The sequence below is a fragment of the Mustela nivalis genome (genome assembly GCF_964662115.1).
Source record: "Mustela nivalis genome assembly, chromosome: 12".
NCBI classification, from domain to species: Eukaryota; Metazoa; Chordata; class Mammalia; order Carnivora; family Mustelidae; genus Mustela; species Mustela nivalis.
In genome coordinates, this window is record NC_139031.1 from 80,601,946 (window position 1) to 80,627,652 (window position 25,707).

Here is a 25,707-nt window from a genome sequence, read left to right on the forward strand (position 1 = left end):
AGGTGATTAATCAGCAAGTAAAAGCTAAGGGTGAAAGACCAACAGACTCGAGACTATTGTCTCTTGAAGCCAGAGGGCAGAGAAAACTGAGGACCCAGCTCAGAACACAAGCCTCAGATTCACCAAACTAAAACTGTTTAACTTCCAACTAAGGCAGAAGTGCTATGCCTAGGTCAGAAACATAGTGAAGAGAAAAATAAGATCCTGACATATGGAATGGTTATATCTAGTGGTTGCTCTGAAAATTCTCAAAGTCTTCTAGACTTGCTGAACCTATAGAAATGGTTCACGTCTCTCTAAAACAGGGTAACAGTCTCTCTTGCTTTAAAAAAAAAAAATGCAGAGGACTCTTCCCCACAAAACATCCCTGGAAATCTGTCCTGACTGAAAAATTCTGGGAAAGGAACTGTACCCCAAAAGAGCTATCAGATGTAGCCATTATGTGCCAGGAGGAAACAGTGGGACTATATCCTAAGGGAGTATAATCAAGAGTGCCAGAACATAAAGTTGGATAGGAGGAAACTATCAATATATCCTCTCCCAAGATATGGAATATAATTCTCTGTCAAAGGCTTAAAGAGACATAAACATCTTATTAGGGTAGCTCCCAGAAGCATGCAAAATGTAATGGTTTATACCAAGTGAGGTAGAAATGCCTGACTTACTATATCAGATAGTGGGAAAAGGTTATTTAAAAGCCAATATAAGTGGGTTTGCTAGAGTGAATATAACATATAGGGCCAGAAAACCCACAATACTTACCCAAATTATAAGAAATATGTTAATGAGAAGGTCATCAGCAATATTTTAAAGTTTAGCACAGTTCTTCTCTGTAGGTTAGGGCTAATAAATAGAGGATGACATTAGAGAACAGCGTCAAATAATAGCAATAGTTATGCTAGGCTCTCAAAACAATAGAGTCCAAGCAGGGACAGAAGCTGGATGGATGCAATAATTATGGGTGGTGAGGTCAGAGGAAAAAACTAGGGACGCTTGATAAGCAGAGACTTATAGAAGTGTTTAATACACAGCTTTCCTAAAGGCAAGTGAGAAGAACATGAAGTAAGGATATTACACAATCTGGAAAATTAAAAGATTTTAAAGATAACCAGAATTCTGAGAATAGTTGCCCTAGCAAAGAGTCATGGCCTCTTGTTAGTTTTTGGAAGTCCAGAGCAGAGAGAACCCTGGAACACCATGACAAGTATAAATGGTCATAGATATTCCAGTCTTTTCCTAATGGAAACTACAGCCATTTAATTGGGTGACTATACACTGGGGAAAGGGAATACTTAAACATTACAAAAACTATTACAACAATAGTCTTCATGCCAAGAAATGAATGATCAGATATTTCACAGAAAGGAAACAGATGGCAAATAAGCACATAGAAGATGTTCAACATCCTTAGTCATTATGGAAATGAAAATTTAAAACAAAATGAAAAATCACTGTACACCTATCAGAGTAGCTAAATTAAAAATAGTGACAACATCATATACTGACAAGGATGTGGAGAAACTGGAATATAAAATGATACAACCACTCTGGGGATATTTTGGCAGTTTCTCAAAAATCAAAACACAACTGCCATATGACTCTTCAATTGTGCTTGAGCATTTGCCACAGAGAAATGAAAGCTTATGCTCACAAAAAAAATCTATATGAATGCTCATAGCAGCTTTATTCATAATGTGCAAAATTGGAAACAATCCAGATATCCTTCAACACACTTAAACAAACTGTGGTATATCCACACCATGGACTACTATTCAGCAATTAAAAAAAAGAACAAACCAGTGATACATATAACAATCCAAATAAATCTCCAGGGAATTAAAGAAAGTGAAAAAAAGCCAATACCAAATGGTTTCATACTATATATTTCCACTTACACATCTCTATTGAAATGACAAAATCTTAGAAATGGAGAATAGATTAGTGGTTGCCCAGACTTAAGGACCAGATGGGGGGGTGGGAGAGAAGTGGATGTGACTGTAGGATGGCAACATGAGAGACCTTTGTGATGATAAAAACGTTTTTATCTTGACAAAATGAATGATAATACCTTGTATATTTACTATAATTTTGCAAGAAGTTACCATTGAGGGGCACATGGTTGGCTCAGTTAGCTGAGTATCCAACTCTTGGTTTTGGGTTAGGTCATGATTTCAGGGTCCCAAGATTGAGCCCTATATCGAGCTTGTCTCTCTCTCTCTGCTCCTTCCCCAGCTCTCTCTCTCTGTCTCTCAAAAATAAACATAATCTTAAAAAAAAAAAAAGAAATATCATTGAGAGAAACTGTAAAATGTGCACAGAATCTCTGTATTATTTCTTACTATGAATTATCCCAAAATAAATTTAGTTTAAATAAATCTTTATGCTGTGATGCCTCCTTACAGACTCTGTGGAACTCAAAGAATCATTGGTGAAAAAGACATGATGTGAAGTTTATGACTAGACCTAATGGGAGACTCATACTTCAGATTATGTGGTTCCTAGAGCAACAGTGCTATATGAAATAGAGAATTATAGACTTTTTGAAAAACACCGTCTGGTGTACTACTAGGATCTGGTAGTGAGTGCCTGATTATGGAATACCAATTGACTATGAAGGCAATCTGGATATATTCATCCAAGGCAATATTGCTTAGCAATTAAAAAAAAAAGATTTACCTACATACAATATGGATGAATCTTAAAACTTTATAACAAGTGAAAGAAGATAGACATAAGGAAGTATGTATAGTAAAATTCCATTTATATGAATTTTTAGTACTAAAAAAATGAATCTATAATGTTAAAAATCAGGTTAGTACTTGTTTGAGGTTGAGGGAGGAGCCGACTAATTCCAAAGGAGCAGAAGGAAGTTTTCTAGGATGATAGAAATGAGTTATATCTTGATTTAATGCAAGCCCTATCAAAATACCAATAGCATTTTTTATAAAACTACTACAAATAATCCCAAATTTCTGTGTAAACAAAGAAGACCAAAACAACAAGAGCAATCTCAAAAAAGAACAACAAAACGAGGTATCACAATCCCAGATTTCAGGATATACTGCAAAGCTGCTGTAATCAAAACACTGTGGAACTGGCACAAAAGTAGACACGTAAATCAATGGAGCACAAGAGAGAGCCCAGAAATATACCCATATTAAATAGTCAGTTAACCTATGACAAAGGAGGCAGGAATACGCAATGGAAAAAAATGGTGTTTTCAACAAATGGTGTTGGGAAAACTGGACAATTATATGCAAAAGAATGAAACTGGACCACTTTCATATACCAAACACAGAAATAATCCAAAATGTGAGATCTGAAACTATAAAAACCCCAGAAGAGAGCACAGACAGTAATTTCTCTGACATGGGCCATAGCACCATTTTTCTAGATAGTTTCCTCAGGCAAAGGAAATAAAAGCAAAAATAAACTATTGGGACTACATCAAAACTAAAAGCTTCTGCCCAGCAAAGGAAAATATCAACTGAACAAAAAGACGAGCTACTGAATGGGAGAAGATATTTGCAAATGATATATCCAGTAAGGGATTAATATCCAAAATATATAAGTAATATACAAATGATCCAATTAAAATGGGCAGAAGACATGAACAGACATTTCTCCAAAAAAGACAGATGGTCAACAGGCACATGAAAATATGCTCAACATCACTCATCATCAGAGAAATGCACACCAAAACCACAATGAGATACCACCTCACACCTGGCAGAATGGCTAACATCAGAAACACAAGGAACAACATGTGTTGCAAAGATATGGAGAAAAAGGAACCCTTATAAACTGCTGGTGGGAATGCAAACTTGTACAGTTACTGAGGAAAAATTAGAGGTTCCTCAAAAAATTAAAAATAAATTTACTGTATGATCCAGATGTTCTACTAGTATTTACCCAATGAATACAAAAACATTAATTTGACTAGATATGTACACCCCTATGTTTATTGCAGCATTATTTACAATAGCCAAAATATGGAAGCAATCCATAGTCCATCCAAAGATGAATGAATAAAGCAGAAATACACACACACACACACACACACACACACACACACACACAGGAATATTACCCAGCTATAAAAAGTAATGAAATTTTGCCATTTGTAACAACATGGATGTATCTAGAAAGTGTAGGATGTATCTAGAGAGTGTTAAGTGAAATAAGTCAGTCAGAGAAAGACAAGTACCGTATGATTTCACTCATATATGGAACTTAAGAAACAAAACAAATGAACAAATGAAAAGAAGAGGGCCCCTCTCCCCCAAAAAGCCAGACTCAAATACAGTGAAAAACTGGTGGTTACCAGAGGTAGGCTGGGGATGGGTGAAATAGATAAAATGAGTATATTTATTGTGATAGGCACTAAGTAATGCATAGAATTGTTGAATTATTATATTGTACACCTGAAACTAATATGACATTTTAAGTTTAAGAATAAATAAATAAGTAAAAGAAAACATGTATATGAGTGTAAAATACAGAAAGGAATGTAGTACATCTTGCCTGGGGTAGTATATGAGTGTAAAATAAAAAAGGCATGTACTACATCTTGCCTGGGGTAGTTGTCACATGGATTTTTACAACTGTCCAAGTTCATCAAACTGAATAAGTAAAATGTGAGCTTAATCTTACATATAAATAATATCTAATAAGTCTGATTTAAAAATTGTTTCCAAAAATAACCTACTAACCAACTTGAACAAGCTCCCACTGGCAAAAGATAGGAGAATTTGAGACCTTCCAAGATGATGGAGGAGTAGGGGATCCCAGTTTTGTCCGATCCCTGGAAATCAGCTAAATAATTATTAAATCATTCTGAAAACCTGGAAAATAAACCAGAGATCTGAGAAAAGAACTTTACAAATAGAAAAGCAAAGACTTTTTGCAAGATACGAGATGCAGAGATGTGAATCTGAGGTGATACACCAGGAGATAAAACACAGGAGCAGAGAGCCTCCACAAGCCGGCTACTGAAAATGTTACAAACAGCAGAGTGCAAAGTTGGAACTTCTATAAGTTTACCTGAATGGTGCTCAGGAGGTTTCCAGCAGGCAGAATCCCAGGTGGGACTGCATGGTCTCGGGATCCCTGGGGTCACAAAAAGAACAAGGGGCACCCTCGTTCTGAGTATGGCAGAGTTCCAGGCATTGGAGCAGGAAAGCTGGTTGCAACAGCTTTCTCCTTGGTGTTGCCATAAACCAGGAACCCCTGCATGGTAAGGGGAAAGTTCTCTGAGCAGGGACCTAGCAAAAAGCAGAACTGCAGTGAGGCCCCCTTCCCTACCCTGAAAGGAGCAGCCCTGGTACACTCCACAAGAGTCTGTTTACAGTTTGGAGACTCATGAGCGGCTCTCGTGCTTGAGGTAAAAATGCTCAGGCACAGACTGGATGAACACAGAGTTCAGTCCGAAACCAGAGAGACAAGAGTGATTGACTGCTTTTCTGTGAGGGCTCACTGAAGAGTGGGGGATTCAAAATAAGCTCCTGGGACAGAGATCAGAGCGCTGCCATTTTAAGCCCCCTGGCAAGAGCGGTGCAATTCCTCCCGGGCAAGACCTCTGAGAATCAGTGAAACAGGCCCCTCCCCTAGAAGACCAGCGGGAACTTCTGGCAAATACCAAGTTTACCAATCATACAAAACTGTAAAACTCCAGCTTTGGGGGAAAAGAAGTATACAGCATTCGGGGTTTTTTCTTATTTTTCTTTAATCCTTTTTAACATTTTATTATCCTTTGCAGCTATTTTACTTTATCAATTATTTTTTAATTTTCATTTTTTCACTTGCCGTTTATATATTTTTCATTTTTGGCTTCCGTTCATTGTATTCAAATATATTTTATTTTATCTTTATTTTATTTTCCCTTTCTGACCAATTTCAGGATCTAGTTTTTTTTCTAACAAACACACCAAAATACACCAGGATCTAGTTTATTGTTCTGTTCTGATCAACTTCTTGTCTGATTTTATTTCCATTTTATTCCCTTTTTTCCCTTTTCTGCTTGGTTTCTGTTCTCTTCTGATTGTGCAATGTATATTTTTCTGGTATAGTTATTCTTTTGTCCTTCAGTTTTATAATTTTACACTTTTCAATTATTTTCTTGTCTTTTTGGGGGGGGGTTTAAAGAAGGGAATGTATTAATAAGCACAGGGAGAGAACCTGCCATTGGGCACCCCCAGAGGAGGCAGTCCAGGCCAGGCCCCCACTCTGGCAGAAGGGAGTCTGAAAGTCCCAGGAGCTCTCAGGGAATGTCACTGCTAAAACATATATATATACCATTCATGGAAGGGCAGGAACAGGGCTGGAATAGGATCAGAGGATCTGGCAGGGCATCCTGGCCTGGGATGCCCAGCAGTTGCTGCCCATCTGCAACCCAATGACAATCTTGCCCTCTTGCAGCTGGTCGTATGAGAAGTTCCAAGGTTCTCCTTGGACTTCTTAGGAAAGCAGTTGGGATCCCCAGAGAAAAGCCCGTTACCCTGGGCTACCACCAGTCCACCGAGGTTCATCAGCATCCACTGCATATAGGCTATGTTCTTTTCTTCCCAGATGTCTGCAGTCTGAAAGATGTCAATGGTGTTGATGCCACAGTGCTTGGCTGCCTGCAGGAACTGAGATAATCTGCTCCAGCACCTTGAAGGCTCTAGTGGAGGCCTGGATATTTTTCCCTGGGGCCTGTTCCTTGGGGTACAGCCTGTTGTACCACACAGAACCATGCCATCCTTAAGCCTGTTCTGAAGTTCTCCCACCCAGGCTAGAGCCAGCCCACATCCTTGTGGCACTGGGTGGTGATTCACTGGATCAGGATCTGCTCCAGGTCTGCATCCTACTGTTTCTCAATCTTCTGCTCTACCTCCCAGCTCAGGCTGTAAGCAGGTCCCCTACTGGCCATTCCAAAGGGTAGTGGTGAAGTGGTGGCTGTAAGTAAGTGGTTTTGGTGGTAAGTGCAGCACAATCCTGGCGGGGGCTCCCAGTGGAGTCCAATTGTTTTCTTGTCTTTTCAATTATTTTTGTCTTTTTAAATTTTCATTTTTACACTTATAGTTTATAAATATATATATATATATATTTCATTTTTGGCTTCATTTCATTGTATTCAAGTACATTTGTGTGTGTGTGTGTGTCCCAAATATAGTCAAGTATAGGCAAGATCTCAAAATAGGCATATATATATATATATATATATATATATATAGTTTTCTTTCTTTCCTATTTTTAATATCTGGTTTCTTCTAACAAACAGACCAAAATATACTCTGGTCTAGATTATTGTTCTGTTCTGTTCAACTTCTTGTCGGATTTTATTCCCATTTTTTTTCCCTTTTCTTATATTATTGGTTTCTGTTCTCTTCTGATTTGTGTAGTGTGTATTTTTCCAGTATAGTTATTATTTTTTAGTCCTTCAGTTTCATATTTTATTTTCCTTTTCAATTATTTTATTATCTTATCAATTATTTTTATGTCTTTTTTTAAATTTCATTTTTACGCTTTTACACTTTGAAGTTTCATTTTAAACTTCATTTTACACTTAAACATTTTTGAGGCTTTCTTTCTTGCCTATTTTGGGATCTAGTTTCTCCTAACAAACAGACCAAAATACTCAGGATCCAGTTTATTGTTCTGTTATGTTCTATTTCTTGCTTGATTTTATTCTCAGTTTTTTTTCTTTTTTCTTTTTGGTTTCTGTTCTCTTCTGATTTGTGTAGTATACATTTTTCTGGTATCATTGCTGCTCTATTTGTATTTTCCCTCCCTTTGTTTTTTATTCTTTTCTGGACATAATGACAAGATGGAAGAACTCACCCCAAAAAGAGAACAAGAAGCAGAACTCACAGCCAGGAATCTAATGAATATGGATGTAAGTAAAATGTCAGAACTAGAATTCAAAACAACAATTGTAAAGATTCTCTTTGGGCTTGAAAAAACCATAGGAGACACTAAAGAATCCCTTACTGGGGAAATAAAAGAACTAAAACCTAAATCAGGTTGAAATAAAAAAATGTTATTTCTGAGATGCAATAAAAAATAGAGGCTCTAACTGCTAGGATAAACGAGGAAGAAATGTGAGTTATATAGAAGACAATATGATGGAAAATAAGGATGGTAAGAAAAGATAAATAACTACTGGTTCATGAAGGGGTGGATTCAAGAGATCAGGGATATCATAAAGTGAAGGTCCCAGAGGACTCTTCTACCCAATATTCCCCACTTCTCTTTCCCTCAACAGTCAGAACTGCATTGCAATCTGGTGGTACTCTGAGACAGTCCTGGTTTCTTTCCTATTTTCTCTCACTGGCATTTACTCTAATAAATCTCATGCATATGTAATCTCAAACCAATACAACATTGATCTTAATGCCAGTTCAAACAGCAAACTATATAGAAGTCTGCAAACTGTAGGTTGTAGGTCAAATCCAGCCTGTGACCTGTTTTTACAGTCTACAAGCTTAAAAAGGCTTTTCATTTTTAAATGTTTATAACAGTAAATAAAATAATATATACAATGAAAATTGTATGTGGCCAATAAACCCGGAAATGTTTATTTTCTGGTCCTTTATGTTAAAAAAGTTTGCTGACTTCTGAACTATAGAAAGGAAGGAAGGAAAGGAAGGATAGAGGAAAGTGGCAGGGGCCGGGCATTTTTTCCCAGCATTTGATGAAATTTTATTTGACTACATGGTTGATGATATTTAGAAATTATTGTTTATTTTTAAGTATATTACTATTGTGGCTATGTTTTTACAATTCTTATGTTTTTAGAAATGTAAAACTCTTATCAGATAATATAATACCTGGGATTTACTTCAAAAATGCATATGACTGGAGAGGGCAGAAGTGTAAATATAAGATGATTGGCCATGAGTTGCTAAGTCACAGGAACCAAAGGTACAGCTGAAGGAATATAGCCAATGATAATTGTAACAGGATTATAAAGTGACAGATGACAGCTATACTTGTGGTAAGGATAGCATAATGTACAAAGTTGTGGAATCACTATGCTGTACACCAGACAAAGAAGTAACATTTTGTTTCAACTACACTCAAATAAAAAGAATCTTTAAAAAAAGATTGGTCATGAGTTGGTAATTGTTGATAGTGGGTGATAGTTACATGGCAGTTCCTTATACTATTCTCCCTATTTATGCATACTTTTGAAATACTCTATGAGAAAATGATTACAAATGTATTAAATAAATTACAAATCAGATAAAAATAAGGAAGACTTTTTAATATTAAAATACTATTTAAAACACAATAAGAAAATATTTGACATTACTAATTCCTATGGGTTATATTATATCCCCATAAAAATCATATGTTCGGAACTCCCCAGCATGTCATAATGTGAACTTATTTGGATATAGGTTATTGCAGATGAAATTAGTTAAAATGAGGCCAAGGCTGGGTAGGATGGGCCCCCAATTCAGTATGACTAGTTCCCTTACAAATAAAACAACACAAGAAGAGGAGATAAGCATAGAGGCAAGATGATATGAAGAGACTCAGGAAGAAGACAGACATCTTCAAGTCAAGGAGAGAGACCTGGGACAGAGGCTTCCCTCATGGCCCTCAGAAAGAACCAGCCCTGCTGATTCAAATTTCTAACCTACCAGAACTGTGAGACAAATTTGGTTGTTTAAGCCACCCAGTTTGTACTACTTTGTTATGACAGCCTTTGCAAACTAATATAGTGATGAAATATACAATTTCCAGAAAAAAATTAAATAGCCAAAATCAATTTAAAAAAGAAGAAAAGAGCCAGATAGCTAAGAAACTATGGATAAAATTGGGGGGGGGTTCCTCCCCAAAAGACTATAATTTTAGGGATAGATTTCCTTGAATTTCCAAATTTCCACAGAACCACAATTCACATTGCATGTAAATTCTTCCAAAGTGTATCAATATATGACTCTACTAGGCATTTACTTAGGAATGTAGATAATGGGGGTGCCTGGGTGGCTCAGTGGGTTAAGCCTCTGCCTTCGGCTCAGGTCATGATCTTAGGGTCCTGGGATTGACCCCCGCATTGGGTCCTCTGCTTAGTAGGGAGACAGCTTCCCCCTCTCTTTCTGCCTACTTCTCTGTCTACTTATGATCTCTCTCTCTCTCTGTCAAATAAATAAATAAAATATTTTTTTAAAAAAGGAATGTAGATAATGTTAAGGATCCATAGATCAAAAGACAATTCCCTTCTATGCCTATATTTAAGAAAATGATAGGAACAAATATTAATAAAGAATTTCTATTCTAAATGCTTTCCATACATGAATTAATATCGACCTCCAAACAACTTCTGAGGCACATACTATTATTATTCTGATTTTGTTGATGTGAAAACAGATACGGAGAACATGTACAGATACATGTCATTCATATATAGAACAAATGGTAGAAAAAAGAATGTTTAGCTTCCATGGCATGCAAAGTATTTCCTTCTTTATCCATAGATACTATTGTTTATTTATGTATTCTTCTATGTATTCTTATCTCTTTATTTTGAAAGAAGAGAGATAAATGATTTTGAGACAGGAAAACAATTTTCTTTAACTTGTGAGGAATCATCATGTGAAACCATAAGTTTTTTGGAAGCTGGATAATGTCATATTTTGTTAATGGTTTTAAAGTTCCTACATTATGGGGGGCCTGGGTGGCTCAGCAGGTTAAAGCCTCTGCCTTCAGTTCAGGTCAAGATCCCAGGGTCCTGGGATGGAGCCCCACATCAGGCTCTCTGCTCAGCAAGGGAGCCTGCTTCACACCCCCCACCTCTGCCTGCCTCTCTGCCTACTTGTGATCTCTGTCAAATAAATAAATAAAATCTTTAAAAATAAATAAATAAATTCCTACATTGTGACTTCTTTTAATTAGCCACCAAGAAGTTAATTGAAGTTGGTTACTTACTATATTCTTCGGTTGTTTTTGTGGGGAATTAAAAGAGTGGTAGTATAAAAACAGTGAAGACTTTTTAAAATTACACTTCTGCTGACCTATTGTCAAGAGAGATTGTAGGGAAGGAGTAATAGCCTTTAGGTTTGGAAGCTAAACATGTCTTCTTGCCCTCTCTCTCAGCAATGCAAACTGAGCATGATAGTTTGTAGTAATATAATTCTCAAAATCTAAATTAGCAAGTGTGTAATAATACCATGATTAGGAACAGGTGGACTATGGAAGAACATTACAGAATGGGCATTGAGAGGCCAAGGTCTCTCAGTCAGTGGTAAATCCCTTCTCATTCTTCCTGGTCACCACGTGTTGTACCATGTGCACACACACACACATGCACACACACACTTACCCACCTATACATGGAACCCATCTGAAGATATATATCAATCTTTAGTAATAATACTCCCAGACTCCTATTAAAGAGAATATTCTCTCAAACAATATTACCTATTCTGAATACTCCATTCACAGTGGAGAAAGTATTTACAATGTAACATGAATGATATCAATATTCATTTAGTACATCCTCCTGCTTCTAAATCATGCCAAGATTCTTTCTTGTGTGTAAGAAATGTGAGACTCACCACAGCTACCCTTTTAAGTACTAGAACCATCAGCCTTTAACAGCCATTTTTGGCAATATTGAGTGCTAGCAAAAGCTTTAGAATTGCTTTATCTTTTACAATAGGGCTAATACAATTCTTAGGTAAAAAATTCCCACACTATTTACTAAAGGTAAAATAGAGCCTGTACAGGGATATTCATAGAAACCACACAGACTGGGAAATGGGGACAAACTCATTCTGCCTGTAATAGTACATAGTTAGCAGTCCAACTTTATATCCTTAGTTGATTATGAGATCCTTGTAAGCAGGGAATATGTCTTCTTTAAGTATCTTGAGAGTATTTTTCATAGTAACCTGAAAATGAGCATATTTTCTAAAGTAAAAAATCTGTTCTCACCATCTGATCAAAGATTTTTTTAGTTAATATTTATATAAAAGTCTTTGAAATATATAAAAATTGTATTTTCTTATAAATTTAATGGAAATATTAAATAGCCATTAAATGGTAATCAAATGCCCCCTTTTCCACTGGTGCATAAACATCATCTTAATATCACTTCAATTGAGGCCAAATTTACATAAGAAAGTGAAAGTAGTTAAAATAGCTTGTTTTATCTTATACAATAGATTGATAGTAATAAAATAAAACCCAGCTTCCTGACTAATGTGGTATGAAGACTTGCAAATTATTCTCTGTGATAAAAGAGCACATTAATGTGAAATTTCTACAGCTATCTATGAGTTTTACAAACTATCAAGCTGATGCCTCTAATTGTTTATCAAACATTCATCCCTAACCCTTTCAATTTGATTTTCTCCCACTCCACTCCACTTAAACTCCTTTTCAGAAGTTATCAAAGAACTTTTTCAGGTCTATCTCTCTTGTATGTTCAGAAAGAAAAAACTGCACATTTCATCACCACCTTTTGAAATACTTGTCTTACCTACAACATTAGAATACCTTGGTAATTCCTTCATCTTTCTTTTGCCTCTCTCCCCTTCATAGGGTCTTCCCCTCTCTTCTGTGCCACAAAATGTGGTCAGTTCCTCAAGGTTCCATCCTTGACTTTCTTTTCTTTGTGCACGTCTCCTCTCTTCTCTGTTCATTATCTTTCCAAGTGACTCAGATCACTATGCAAATGAATCTCAAAACTATACTTCTGACTTCTCTCCTATAATTTAATCCTAACATTACAAATTCCAGCTAAATATTACTACAGGTGTTAGGATATAGTGATGGGGAGAGTAGGAAGTGAAAAGATGTAGATGTAGCCTTCTATATATAGGGAGATAAGACATTTAGAAAAACATATGAAACTGGGCAGGAATTGATGGGTTCCTTGGAAAAAGTTATGTATACTCAAGAATGTTTTGCCATTATGTTTTTTGGTAAAAATTTATTGTATTGGATCCATGTAAGTAATTTTCTCAGTTTATAAGAAGAATATGTCTTAGTAAGACATTGGAGATTTCAAATATATATGAGATGTATCATAAAGATGATAACAGAGTTTTGTTTTGTTATCTTTACAGAGTTTAAAGGTGTATAGGAGGTCAGAGAGTGAGAAAATATGAGGAAAGTTTAAGCTAATGGATGAAAAAAGAGTACATACAACTAGAAACTTAGCACATCTTGAGTAGTACTCATGTCTGTCATTTCTCTGACTGCTATGGTGACAAATATACATATTCTCAAGATATCCATGTTACATCCATTGTCCTGTCTGTTGCCATTGCAACACAACAAGAAAACCTTAAAGGAGTAGAATACAGTCAACAGCACAGTCTAATTTCCTTTACATTACTCCAACACCTTTCTATGCAATCCAGTTTCTTCTCCTACCAATGGGACCATCATTATCTCATATTAGGTTCTACCTGTATCGTGTTTCACATCCTCCTTACTTCCTTACTTCCACACTTTGAAATGTGGGTCCAGGATGCCTCACTGTCCCCATTGTGTCACTATTTATGTAGTTATTTATGTAGTTATTGAATGAAAAAGACTGTCTCATTTTAAACTAAATTTCAGTACTAAAGATCACTACCCTAAGAAACAAACAACAGAGGAGTGCCTGAGTGGCTCAGTTGGTTGAGTGCCTAACTCTTGATTTTGGCTCAGGTCATGATTTCAGGATCATGAGATCAAGCCCTGTGTTGGACTCTGTGCTCAGCAGGGAGTCTGTTTTAGAGTCTCTCTCCTCTCTACCCTCCTCCCCCACCCCCCTGCTCTCTCTCTCACTCTGTCTCTTGCTCTCTCTCTCAAATAAATAAATAAATCTTTAAAAGAAAAGAAGCAAACAATAGACATGACAACAGTAGATTGAGAGCTAAAGAAACAAAGCAGAATCCATTATATATTAATGATTTTGGCTAAATAGTACTCTTTTTCTATATTAACACATAATGTATTATTTTCCCCTGGGGTACAGGTCTATGAATCATCAGGCTTATACATTTCACAGCACTCACCATAGCACATACCCTCCCCAACGTCCATAACCCAGTCAGCTAAATATTATTCTTGAGGTGAAGTCTTCCCTGAGAAGCTTTTATTAAGAAATCAATCTGAAGGGGAACTGGGCTAGGCCTCCGTTTGAACAGTTTAACTCCAGCATGGATATCAGACCAAATCATACAATTTACATCAACAATATGAACGACAAAATTAAAAAAGAAGAGTTGAAGAGATCCCTGTATGCCCTGTTTTCTCAGTTTGGCCACGTTGTAGATATTGTAGCTTTGAAGACGATGAAGATGAGGGGGCAAGCCTTTGTTATTTTTAAGGAACTGGGCTCATCCACAAATGCCTTAAGACAGTTACAAGGATTTCCATTTTATGGTAAACCAATGCGAATCCAGTATGCAAAAACAGATTCTGATATAATATCTAAAATGCGCGGCACTTTTGCTGACAAAGAAAAGAAGAAGGAAAAGAAAAAAGCAAAAACTGTGGAACAGACTGCAACCACTGCAAACAAAAAGCCTGGTCAGGGAGCACCAAATGCAGCAAATACCCAAGGAAATTCAACACCAAATCCTCAGGTCCCTGATTACCCTCCAAACTATATTTTATTTCTCAATAATTTACCAGAAGAGACTAATGAGATGATGTTATCCATGCTGTTTAATCAGTTTCCTGGCTTCAAGGAAGTACGTTTGGTACCTGGGAGGCATGGCATTGCTTTTGTTGAATTTGAAAACGACGGACAGGCGGGAGCTGCCAGGGATGCTTTACAGGGATTTAAAATCACACCGTCCCACGCCATGAAGATCACCTATGCCAAGAAATAACATATTGGATAGTTGTCTTTAAAGGACTTGGTGTTATTTATAGTGTTTGTTTTGATAACATTTGGTCAGGCCATTTTTTAATAGTTGGAGTGAGGGGGTTGTGAAAGTGAAATTTTTGTGAATGATTTTAAAAAATACCTAGTCTTTGTTTGGCCTTAGTGAACTATGAAATATGAAGACCTCAATTTTGTATAATAAACTTCTATTTGTATTCTTTAAAAAAAAAAAAAAAAAGAAAGAAATCAATCTGAAATCAATGTTATACCCTTAGCCAACCACAAAGGAAACTATAAGAACTATGAGGTCCTATCACTTCTGTTTCACACTGTCTGGGGACTTTCTTCATTTTACTGTTTAAATTTTGAGACTCAGATTCAGTTGATGACTTCCTTCTTCTGTTTCTTCTGACCCACACATATACATTTCAGCACTGAGTAGACCTTGACAATTTTTTAACAAAATTTTTATTACCTCCCAGTGCTGGTCTCCACAGCTATTCCAAACTTGAGCTCTTTCCCTGCAATTTTTTCCCCTCCCTATTCTCATGCCATTGGTGGTTTTTCTTACTTTAACAAACCAAATGTGAGATTTATAATTTAGCCCCATTATCAAAGGATTCAAATTTACAGGAGCAAAGAATGAGAACAACATTCAATTAAGATGAAGTAGCCAGACTAAAGAAACTGAGGAGAGGCATAAATAATTGTTTTTTAAATAACAGTGAAATAAACTGGTGTCCCTTCCTCTAATCCATAGTGTCTCTAAGAGTTGTCATCCCAATTGAACATAAATACCACAAAAGCTCTTGCTGAACCTCATCTTATTGGGCATGTAACAGATTTCACCCATTACTAGAAAGGTTTCACAATGGAATCTGCTGGAAAGATATGACAGAGTAAATCAGTATCTAAGCAGTATTATTTTGAATCTATTCATTGGGGCATTGATCTGTTTTTATCCCCTAAATTTTAAAACAGTTAACAATTATAATTTTTCTAATTTTTCATAAATTTAATCTATATTATTAAGCTAGAAAAAGTTGGTTTCGTCCAAGTACATTATAAACTGTTCTCTTGTTTGTATAATTTTTCTTCCTATTTGTGAAAGGAAGTCATCATGGGTCCTTTCTTTTATTTTATTCTGACAACCTTATTTTTCTCTTTTTCTAGGCTGATCAGTGTAATAGCCAGTAGAAGTAAGGGGACATTTTAAAATCACATTTCCAAGCAGAGGCTTAACATAACTAAAAAGATGTTAGGAATGTTCTGAATCTGAAGTATGGAGTACTTTGAATCTTTTCTCAAGAACCTGCCTGTCTCCAATGTTCTTTATCCTAGCAATAGTCATACAATCTGACCATCTGCACAAGCAAACAACCATCATCCTAGATATTTCCCTGTCCCTCAACCTACATATATAGCCTACGACCAACTCCAACTGCTTTTATTATTTGAATATTTCTCAAACTACTCCACTTATTTCCCCCTCCATAGCCATCACCCTAGTGCCAATGATCCTCTAAACTACAACCAGTGTAGTATGAAATAATTAGAAGTATAAGCTTAGAAAGCGGGCGCAATTCACTCTCTGCCTGGTCTTACCTGTCGGCCACTGGGATATGTTTTTAATTCTAAGTTTCTCAATCATATAATGGAACTAATATGAGTAATATTAGTAGTTTTTATCCCATAGGTTTACAGTACATTAAATGAGATAATTCATATAATATGCTTAACACAATTTTAAGCACATACTAGAAGTTCCTAAATGTTGGTGTTTACTTTCACCAGATTAGCATACTATAGCCATCATGTTAATAAACGCATTGTATTGGGGCACCTGGGTGGCTCAGTGGGTTGCTCTGCCTTTGCTCTGGTCATGCCTTTGCTCTGCCTTTGCTCTGGTCATGATCTCAGGGTCCTAGGATAGAGCCCCACGTCGGGCTCTCTGCTTAGCGGGGCTCCTGCTTCCTCTTCTCTCTCTCTGCCTGCCTCCCTGCCTACTTGTGATCTCTGTCTATCAAATAAATAAATAAAATCTTTAAAAAATGCATTGTATTAATCAATGCATTCTTTATATCTGCCTATCCAATATGATAGCCACTAGCCATTGAGGCTATTGAGCACTTTAAGTGTGGATAGCACAGATTGAGATGGTTTCATAAGTGTAAAACACACAATGGAGTTTTAAAATTTTGATATTAAAAATGTCAAATATGTCAATAGTAATTCTTATATTGTTTATGGGTTCAATGCTAACATTTTAATAGATTGGGCTAAATGTTATTAAAATTAATTTTATTGATTTATCCTAACATTTTAAACAGCTACTGAAAAATTTTAAATTACATATGTGACTCACATTTATGTGAGCATTATATTTCCATTGGACAGACCTGATCTAGACTTTGCCCATTGTCTCTTACTTGTGTTTTCTTCTAAAATGACCAGTTATAATCTTGAAAGGCTTCAAGTGATTTGAGTTTTTGTTTAGAAATATATTCAAAATATTTGATATTTATTAGAGAAGAAGATCTAAAAAATCCTGACCAGAGGTATGGGTGTGGAATTTTTATATTAAGCAATTTTGATCTTTTAAAACCATAAATCAGCTTCAAGGATTTTTTTCAAATTAGGTATTTAAAAAATTATATAAATATAATATAATATAAAATTATATTAATTTTAATATCCATTCACTATCCCCTTTAAGTAGTCCTTTTTTTTTTTAGTTTTATACCTTTAATTAACAATCAGTACTTAGTTCTCATCTACATTAACTGCGGATTTTTTTTTTTTTAAAGATTTTATTTACCTATTTGACAGACAGAGACTACAAGTAGGCAGAGAGGCGGGCAGAGAGAGGAGGAAGCAGGCTCCCTGCGGAGCAGAGAGCCTGGGATCATGACCTGAGCCGAAAGCAGAGGCTTTAACCCACTGAGCCACCCAGGCGCCCTAACTGCAGATTTTTTTAAGTGGTGACAGGTACATGGGTAACAAACATATAGAGCTCGTTTGGCAAATCTTCATCCTCCTTACATTTTTCTGGGCAACTCTGCACACAGATACCATATGGAACATTCCTTATTCCTTTGGCCCAGACAGCTTTGTTGAGCCTGATGGTACACATTTGGAGTTTCCATCTCCTTCATGGCAAATTTCCAGATGTCTTTGAGTTCCAGAGGGGTAAGCTTCTTGAAACCCACTCCATGGATGCCTTTGTGAATGCTGATGGTGTATTCTCTGGTCACTACCTCCTTAATGGCAGAACAGTTCTTCTTCTTCCCACCCTTCTTTGTGGGTGCTATTCTGCCAGGCCAAGGCTGGAAAGGAAGAGCACAAGGTATTGTGGGAGAGAGAAAGCAGCATCTCAAGTACAACTAAGAGGTCTTTTTTAATAAATCAATTTTCTGATTTTAAGATAAAAATCCATTTTAAAAACTCTTTGTTTTTTGTTTTTTTTATTTTTGAGAGAGAGATTGTACAAGCATTAGTGGGGAAGAGTACAGGGAGTAGAAGAGGGGAAGTGGGAGAGGGAGAGAAAAACTCCCAAGCAGACTCCATGACCACCACAGAGCCTGATCTCAGAACCCTGAGATCATGATCTGAGCCAAAATCAGGATACAGCCGCTCAACCAACTGAGCCACACAACTGCTCCTTCCTTATCAACTCCTAATATTAGAAATGCATATGTATCCCTGAATACATGGTAATTATGAGAAAGAAATAGTAGATGTTAAGCTAGAAGAATTTTGGGGGAAAAAATCTCGATTGAGTTAATTGAAAATTTTTGTATGACAGAGATTAAATAATTGTTGCTCGACCTTTAATTTTTTAATATAAAAGAGACTGTTTCAAATTGTTTGTTCTAGCACACAATGCTGCAATGAATTTTTCTTGTATATGTATCCTTTTTATTTAAAAAAGGAAAATTTGAAAGGATTTAACTTTATTTAAAAAATTAGAACAAATTTGGGGCGCCTGTGTGGCTCAGTGGGTTAAGCCGCTGCCTTCGGCTCAGGTCATGATCTCAGGGTCCTGGGATCGAGTCCCACATCGGGCTCTCTGCTCAGCAGGGAGCCTGCTTCCTCCTCTCTCTCTCTCTCTGCCTGCCTCCCTGCCTACTTGTGATCTCTCTCTGTCAAATAAATAAATAAAATCTTAAAAAAAATTAGAACAAATTTGAAAAAATGATAGCATTTTTCTTTTCTGGATAGTGGTCATATGGGTATGGATTATTTCTTCAGCCCTAAATTAACTTAATTTTCATATTAATCCTTTTTAAAAATTTTTATATTAATCTTATTTATAAATTCTCTTGGGCATTGCGTGAAGATATTAATATCATAATATGTTTACATTTTCTTCCTATTCTCTTTAATCTCTTATTATTTTTCTAGCTTTAATGTCTTGTGCAGGATCTCAGGTATGTGTGAACTATATGGAAATAGCAGTCATCCATGTCTTGACACCCACCTGAAAGGTAACCAAAGTAAAATGTCTCCATTAAATGTGATGATTTCTGTAGACGTACTGTAAATACCTCTTTTTGTTGTCTTTTTTAAAATGTCCTTTTTAAAGATTCCATTTATTTATGTGACACAGAGAGAGAGAGATCACAAGTAGGCAGAGAGGCAGGCAGAGAGAGAGGGGAGGAAGCAAGCTCCCTGCTGAGCAGTGAGCCCCATGTGGGGCTCGATCCCAGCACCCTGAGATCATGACCTGATCATGACTCTGCTGAAGGCAGAGGTTGAACCCACTGAGCCAACCAGGTGTCCCTCTTGTCTTTTTTAAGAAAGTGCCTTTCTCTCTCCTCCTTTGCTAATAATTTTTATCTTAACTGTGTAGAAAATCATACTGACTGCTTTTTCAGTCCTAATAGAAAGAGGAATCATTTTTGATCATTTGATGTGGTGGTTATTAATTGCATTAATAACTTTTTAACCTGAAAAATCCCTACATACCTTAAATTAACTCTACTTTTTAGGGTTAAATATGATTAGCTACTAGGATCTTTGCTTTTACATTCATGAAGGAAATTGACCAACAGTTTTGTTCTCCTGTATTGTTACTGAGTTTGGGTACTCAGATTATATTAACCTAATGAAATGAATTGGACAGCTTTCCTATTTTTTTATTGTTGGAATTGATGTTTTGAAATAGATGTTTCTTGAAAACTGACAGAAATTGCATCTAATAGCATCTAGCCTTGGCTTTTGCTGGCAGAAGGGGAGTTGTGATCATCATTTGCAGAAATATATCGATTTCATCAAAATTTCAATTTTTGATATATGTTGATCCATTACACACTTGTAGGATTTTGCTTATATTTAGTTATTTCCCCTCTTGCATTCTGCTATTGTTTTTTGTGTTTTCTCGCTTCTTGTTTTACTTAACTGGTATCTCTAGAAATTTGTTTCTTAGTGTTTTCACAGTGACTTATTTTTAACTGTTTCTTTTGTCATAACTTTATCCTTATTTTTATGTGCTCCTCTCTTTTCCTTTTGTTTTTGGATTTAGTTTGTTGATCTTTTCAGATTTTATCTCATTTGTTTTCCATCTTTTTTCATCTTTCTTAAATTCTGCTTAATATTCATAATTTGGTACATTTTCCTCCACATTTCAGCAGAAAACAGATTTCAATTCAGTGTTTTCATTGTCATTCAAATGTAAGAATTTCACATTTTAGCATATAATTTTAGCCTTAAGTCAACAGGCAAATGGTAATATGTTAGTTTTTAGAGATGGGAAATTTTCCTAAATACTCTTGTTTGATTTATAATTATTATATTGTAGTTATAGAATATAGATGGTATGTTGCTAATTATTTAAAATATTTTGAAACTTCTTTTTGGGACTGGGTATATGACCATCATTGGTAAATGTTGCCTGTGTGTTTGAAAATATGTATTCTATGTTCATTTGATAACAGGTTCTAGACATATATCTATTATATCTAGCTTAGTAATACCATTGAAATCATCTCTACCTTTATAGTTTTCCATGTATCATATACCCATTTCCATAAAATGTGTGTTCATTTATTATGCTTTTCCATAACAGAAATTTTATTAATTTTTATACTAATAGGCTATCCTCTCAGCTCCCCTTTTTAAAACATATTTAACATCTCTTTGATAATAACTTTCATTTTTCTCTTTTTCTCATATTAAAATTTCTAGTTGATATTTTAGGATATATCTCTTCCATACCTTCATTATCAATTTTTCTGCATCTTATTGTGTGTGTATGTGTTTGTGTTTTAAATGAGTATCTTTTAGACAACACTTTTAACTTTTATTTTTTTATTTTTTAAGATTTTATTTACTTATTTGACAGAGACCGAGATCACAAGCAGGCAGAGAAAGAGACAGGGAAGGAGGCTCCCCACCAAGCAGAGAGCCCAATGCGGGACTCGATCCCAGGACCCTGAGATCATGACCTGAGCCGAAGGCAGCAGCTTAACCCACTGAGCCACCCAGGTGCCCCTTAGCTTTTATTTTTAATACAATCTGAGAGTCTTTGTGTTTTCATTATTGTTTTACCTATTTTAATTAATAAACTTTACCATAAATTAATTTGTTACTATTGTACTAGAAGATGTTTTCTACCTACTACAATTAATTTTATCTTGTTTCCCATTTCCCTGATTTAATTAGACATTTTTTATGAACTAACTATATGTATTCTATTCTTTGTTATTTTAATAGTCATTAATTCGTTAAGATTCTTTCAACAAATTTTTTTTTTTTTTTTTTTTTTTTTTTTACTATTGACTATGTGCTTGTCAATGCTTTGAGCAGGGGAAATAAAACAGATTAATATTTTGTTTGTTTCCTTTTCAATGTCTATAACTTTGTGAATAATCATGTTTCCCCTTGAACAGGATAAAGAGTTAGTACATTTCCGTCACCCATCTTTTTCTCTTCTCCTGACAAGTTTTAGTTTTAGATTTTTGTGCTTACATAAATGATTAAATTATTACTTTTTCAGAGACCAATATATTCTACTTATTTTTATACATTCTTCCCCTTCATAGCAGTTTCTTCCTTATGAAATCAATTCCTTCTTTTCAAAAGCTAAACCTCTAAGAATTTTAAGAATTCTTTTAAAGAGATTCTTCATGCTGCTAGACTTTCTGATAACTGATATCTTTCTTTTTGTACCAACATTGAAGTGATAACTTGGCTGAATCCAATATCAGATTCAAATCTTTCCTTGTAAAATTTCTTGCATTCAATGTTGTTGTTGTCAAGGCTAATAGGCATTGAAAGATAAGTTTTAATTTCCTTCTGAAAATTATAAGTGGTTCCCTTTGTGGTTGTTTTATTTTTGTTTTGAGAGAGTACAGAAGTCTGAGGGATGGAAGAGGAGGGGCAGTGGGGGAGGAAGAGAGAATCTTACAAGCTCCACCCCCAGCACAAAGCCTGCTTCAGGGCTTGATTTCAAAACCCTGAAATCATGACCTGAGCCAAAATCAAGAGTGGGACCCTTAACCAACTGAGCCACTCAGGCACCCCTCCTTTGTTTTTAATAATCTTAAAAGTCATTATTATTGGGGTGCCTGAATGGCTCAGTGGGTTAAGCCGCTGCCTTCAGCTCAGGTCATGATCTCAGGGTTCAGGGATCGAGTCCCGCATTGGGCTCTCTGCTCAGCGGGGAGCCTGCTTCCCTCTCTCTCTCTCTCTCTCTGGCTGCCTCTCTGTCTACTTGTGATTTCTCTCTGTCAAATTAATAAATAAAATCTTTTAAAAAAGTCATTATTATTTTTCTATATGGGAAAGTTTTTCTCCCACATAATACCTCCTATTCAGTTCTTTATGTACCCTTTAAAATGGAAGTTTTACATCTTTTATTAATTTAAATATATTATCAGTATTTTTTTCTTCAAATATTTTCTCTATTTGTGTGTCTTCTTTCTCCTTCTAGATGGGTACTGCTATTTCTATTATTAGTCTCCATATCTTTTGACTTTTTTTCCCATTCATTCCATCTTTATTCCCTGCCAATACCTTCTGAAAGAGTTCTTCAGTCTTATATGTCATCTCAGTAAATCATCCTACAAGTATATTCAGCAGGTTCTCTTCACTGGCAATAAGTAACTAGAAAATGAAATGAAAAGTAGACGCTACTTGTGATAATAATAAAGACTATCAATTGCCCAAGAATAATCTAGCAAAGATACCTGAGAGGTTTAGGGAGATTTTTAAGAATTCTATTAAAAGATATCCAAGTAGATCTGAACAGAGATATAATATACTCAAGAATACAGTGGATAAAATTTTAAAGATTTTAATTGTCATCAAATAAATCTGTAAATTCATCACTATTCAATTCAACATCATGGCTAAATTTTGGGAGAAACTTGACAAATCTCTTCCAAAGTTTTAACAGAAAGATAAATTTCCATAAATAAGTTCAAAAAGTACAAAGAGAGGAAACCCATACCATTATATAGTAAGACAGACTACATTACCAAATGATAAAACCATCAGTGTGGTACTAGTGCAGGTACAATTGATTGACTGAAGGAATAAAAAAACCAAAGATTTAAACAGATCTCTTGTTATGTGACAGAGGTTAGATTACATAACTATGAAGTCATGATGGATATTTTTATAAATGAAACTAGAAACTTAATTTACTATTAAAAAAAATAAAATTGGACCTCTAGTACATACAGTTACATAAATAAATAAATAACCCAAAATGGATAAAAAACTTCAATATGAAAGTGAAGGAATCAACTGAATCACAGATTATGTTTACCAGAGCAAGATATAAAAACTCAAATCACAAGAGAAAAGCCAGCATAATTTGACTCATACAAGAATTGGGCAATGCAAGTAAGAATTTCTATGAATAAATATCACTCTCTGGTTTGCCACCAGGAAGCAGACCCTAAGAAAGACCATAATAAAGAGCAGATTTATTATGGAGTGTTCTTAAAGTCAATTCTGTGTAAGGGAGAGAAGAGAAACAAAGCTGGATTGGGTTAGAGGGAAAAGTACTGCTCTGATGCAGTATCAGTGAAAGCTTCTTCTCTGACGCTAGAGAGGCTGAGCCCAAACATCCCTACACTGACTAGTCCCCTAGGAGGAGGGTGTGAATTTGGGTGAGACAACTTTTTTTTAGCCAAGGCTGTTCCTAATGATTATTATGGGCTCTCTGCAACTATCTTTTTTCATCAGTGGAAGAATAAGTCCTCCGGTCCTGAAAAAGGATCTGAATGATATATCACAGATTCCATTGAAGTCATAAGATTGAGATTAAAGTGGTAGCCAGGGATTACATACTTACAATAAATAAATAATAAGAATTAGTATATAACACACCTGGTGACTTCCACAGAACCCAGCAAAAAAATAAATAAATAATAAAATAAAATAAGTAAAAGAAAAAAAAAGAGAGGTAAAAACTTAAATGATTAATATATAAAGTTACTCTTATCTCATTAATGAAAAGAATGAAGATATATATTAAAGATGTTGATTATAGCCTTATTCTAGTAAAGAACTGGAGTAACTTAGCTATTGAATACTAAAGAAATTAGTTGATAACATATAACACATGCACTATACTAGAATGATATGCATTAGGCAAAAGAAACAAACCTATTAACTATACATAAAAAAGAATAGATTTTAAAATATATATAATGTTGACTGTGAAGAATAAGAAACAAAATAAGATTTTAACACTGTTACCATCTTATAAATTTGACAAAACATGTAAAACAACTATATTTTTGTATTTGAAAATATCATGTCTAAAGCAAGATATGCAACATGTTTTGGAAGCCATGATGGATTAGTTGTTATCAGGTTTAGCCTATTGTCCTTAAAAAACTATAAATGCTGATCAACATATATAAAGCAATTGTTTGCAGGCACTGGGCAGAACCAATCCAGGCCTATGATCTTTAAGAAAAGAAAAGTATATGAAGTGAGTCTTCTATTCTCCCCTGTTTTCTGTCTGAAGTTATTTTTCAATCCACAGCAAAGGAAAATAGAATACAGAGAGTGGAAGTCTAACTGAGCAGGAAACACAAATTTGAATGTAAGGCTGTTAAAGTGGCTGGGACCAAAGTGGAAAGAATAGCAGGAAAAAAGCCCCCCAAATCTGCATAAGTATTCAGGTTCTTGGCCAACTTCTAAATTACCCATGCATAGACTGAGACTCTGAGAGATGGCATTTATTGCTTTCTATATTGATTTTTATATTAATAATAGATTTTTTAGTTTTACCTTATTGTGATTAGAGAAAATGATCTTTCTAAATTTTTTTAAAAGATTTATTTGAAAGTGAGAGAGAAACTTGGAGGAGGGGCAGAGGGAGAGGCAGAGGGAATCTCAAGCAGCCTCCCTGCTGAGCACAGAGTCTGATGTGGGGCTCGATCTCACCACCCTGAGATTATGACCTGAGCTGAAACCAAGAGCTGAACATTTAATTGAGAGCCACCCAGGTGCTCCAAGAAAATGGTCTTAATTAGAGCATCCTTTCCTTCTTCCCCAAGAGAGAAAGCACAAGTTTAATCAGAGTCTCTCAAGATGGTTGCCAGATCAAGCACCAAAACTATTTAAAGTAAGAGGGTTAGTGAAACTACCAAAAGTGCTAGTACTGCAACTAGCCCAAAGGCCATAATTGATATATATCCATCACCTTTCTCTTCCACCACTCATTTTACATTTTGTTAACAGTTGGCCATCTCTTTGGCTGGTCTGAGGGGGCATGCTTGGCAGAAAGCTCAAAACTTGACTCTGTAATGGTAAGCCCTTTGTTTTCTTTTCTATGTGTAGTAGCCATTTGAAAAAACAGACCCACAGTGACCCACATTTCCCACTACTTAAGCTCTAGTGTAGTGTCTTCATGCATTACATTAAGA

General features: G+C 35.5%; 3 pseudogenes across 3 annotated transcripts; 1 reads left to right on the forward strand and 2 right to left on the reverse strand.

Annotated features, from left to right (window-relative positions):
* Positions 1–6,330: 6,330 nt before the first annotated feature.
* LOC309844999 (transgelin-2 pseudogene) lies at positions 6,331–6,910 on the reverse strand (annotated as a pseudogene). The gene has a single exon. The product of its transcript is annotated as a transgelin-2 pseudogene (transcript).
* Positions 6,911–14,101: 7,191 nt separating this feature from the next.
* LOC309844723 (U2 small nuclear ribonucleoprotein B'' pseudogene) lies at positions 14,102–15,064 on the forward strand (annotated as a pseudogene). Its single transcript has one exon. The product of its transcript is annotated as a U2 small nuclear ribonucleoprotein B'' pseudogene (transcript).
* A 2,728-nt stretch (positions 15,065–17,792) lies between these two features.
* LOC309845000 (large ribosomal subunit protein eL31 pseudogene) lies at positions 17,793–21,040 on the reverse strand (annotated as a pseudogene). Its single transcript has 2 exons — positions 21,035–21,040; positions 17,793–18,201 (listed from the first exon to the last, which is right to left on the reverse strand). The product of its transcript is annotated as a large ribosomal subunit protein eL31 pseudogene (transcript).
* Positions 21,041–25,707: the final 4,667 nt, after the last annotated feature.